Source organism: Vidua macroura, chromosome 5 (assembly GCF_024509145.1).
Source record: "Vidua macroura isolate BioBank_ID:100142 chromosome 5, ASM2450914v1, whole genome shotgun sequence".
Lineage (NCBI taxonomy): Eukaryota > Metazoa > Chordata > Aves > Passeriformes > Viduidae > Vidua > Vidua macroura.
In genome coordinates this window covers 3,340,334-3,342,786 of record NC_071575.1, presented here as the reverse complement: position 1 = coordinate 3,342,786, position 2,453 = coordinate 3,340,334, and positions in this window count along the sequence as shown.

Genomic DNA, 2,453 nt, shown 5'->3' with positions numbered 1-2,453 from the left:
GTGATGAAGCTGTGAAAGAACTAGCCAGATCAGGGAAAGGAGCAAGTAATTTGCTCATTTAAGTGTTTTAAAACAAGTCAGAACTGAGCCAAAAAAAAGCAACCATGCACACTTTCTTCAGCTGGCAAACCACACACTCTCACATTGTGCTCTTAAGTAAAAGAAAATAGTCCATAGTCCAGGGGTTGTTTCAATTTCTTTTCAAGCTGCATCACCAGTGACAATACTGATCTAGAAACCATTCACTGATTATTCTTCTACAAAATAAAAAGTGAGGCCTTCTACATATCATATACAGGAGAACCTCCCACTCATCTAGAAGTGTTAAATACAGTTGTAAAATTTTGACTCCTTCAAAAGCCCAGTAAAAATATAAGTCAGGTTTACTACAGTGAATAATCCAGCATAAGAAGACAGAAGCCACATGAGGCTGCTGGGCTCACTTCCCTTCTCAGGGCAGTAGTACTAGCTTCATTTTTTTCTTTTCACTGTTACTTCATCCTTATTAGCATGCCAAGCAGGAGCAGGAAGAATTCCACGAGTTCCCATACATTAGCCCTGGCAAACTGAGCTGCCTCTTTTCCATCAGTTAACTTGAAACACACAAAGAAAGGTCTCTGAGATGCTACCTGACAACTTGTGAAATTAGTTTCCATAAATTAATTTACAAGCAAATAACTCAGTGTGACCAGGAATTTAAACAAACAAACAAAGGCACACAGGAACAAGCAGGGATCTGCAGTCAGACTGGCCAATATTAAAAAAAGCACACCCGAGGGCATAGTGATTTCCAGGGAGGAAATCCACCCACATCAGAACTAGATGGAGCACATACTCTCATGCCAGAAGCAGAATGTAATATATTCCAATATGAACAACTGCTTCACTCACTGCATATTGATCCTGGACTATTTATTCACCAGTTTCACTGTATGAAACAGCTCGTGCACTGATTTTCCCTGCCTCCATTTTTTTTCACCTGTTGTGGCAGGACACCTTGAGAAAGCACCACAAGTATGACTGTTGCCAGAACCAGAATTATAACAAAAAAAAGTTATGCTGTGTAGTTCAGTGCAGCTCCCAGGACTGGCCAAGTTATATAAAGTTCAGGAACTGATTAGTCATATAGTCTACCTATTTTTTCAAAAAGGAGTACTTGGGATGTTTGCAGTGAAGAACCCAAATTTAGTCCATACTCAAGATCTGCACTCATTACATTGACAAAGCCACTAAACAGCCATAAATTCTGTTTATTTCATGGTTTTCTGAAAAAGAACACTTAATGTTACAAAATTACAAAACAGGCTGGTTAATTAACTTGAGACTGCCCTGAGGAACAGAAGGCTTGAACAATAGAAGCTTCCAGACAAAAATGATAAAATACACACTGAAACAACAGTTTAGAAAAAGGTCCTGTGAATGCCAAAAGAAAACAGACTGCCTCCACTAGGTCAGTCCTCTGAAAAGGTCAAACACCTTTTAAAAACAAGAGTACAACGAAAGAGACAACAACAGAGCAGAACATTGTATTCTTATTTCCAAGTTATCTAGACTGCAGTAAAATAGAATGTGTGTTCCCTCCTACGAATCAAGACTCCTTCAACATTTAAATCAGAATGATAATTCCACAAACAAACATTTCAGAATCAAATTCTGAGGCTCTTGCTATAAAATGATTTTGTTAAAGGAACAGAAGTAGCTCATGGGGGGGCCATCAGGCGTGACAAATACTTCAGAAACACTACAGGTGTCAAGGAAAGGCTTCAGGAACACTGTAGGCAGACAAATAAAACACACTATCCACTTCAGAAACAAACATTCTTGTGACTAACCCCCAGATTTAAGCAGGTCAGATTTTATAACGTATCTGTACATCACCAATCTCTTAAAAACAAGCAAGCACAGAAGGAAGAGGCACCTTTGTCACAGAAGGGGCTCAATGCACACATCCCTAAAAATAACTCCCAGCATGCAGTCCAACAAAACTGCCAACTTCAGCACCAGCCTCCCAAATTTTAAATTTCATAGTATATTAAAAAGGGTTTCAGGTTCACTCAAACAGCATTCACTTTCCCACAAGCAGCATTACCAGGTTTGCCGACTTGGGGAAGTGAACAGTGGTCACAAAACAGTGGTCCCCATTCAAAAAGTCACCAGACACACAATAAATATTTTCAGCAAAGGATCGTTATGCTTTAAAACAAAAAACCCAAACCCCCAGGTTTCATGACTCTTTTGGGAAGGGATAAGAGGGGTAGAAATTTTTATTTTGTCTTTTAATACTGTTTTTCAAGTGGGCATTTGGACACACTGTATGTGCCAAGTGGCTCAGTTACAAGCTATCACAATTTTCCCAGGCCTGCATCTCTTCACACCCACACTGGTATCTTGCAAGTGCATACCCATATACAACTGTAAAAACAGATGTAGGGCTTCATTAGTACATGTATAAA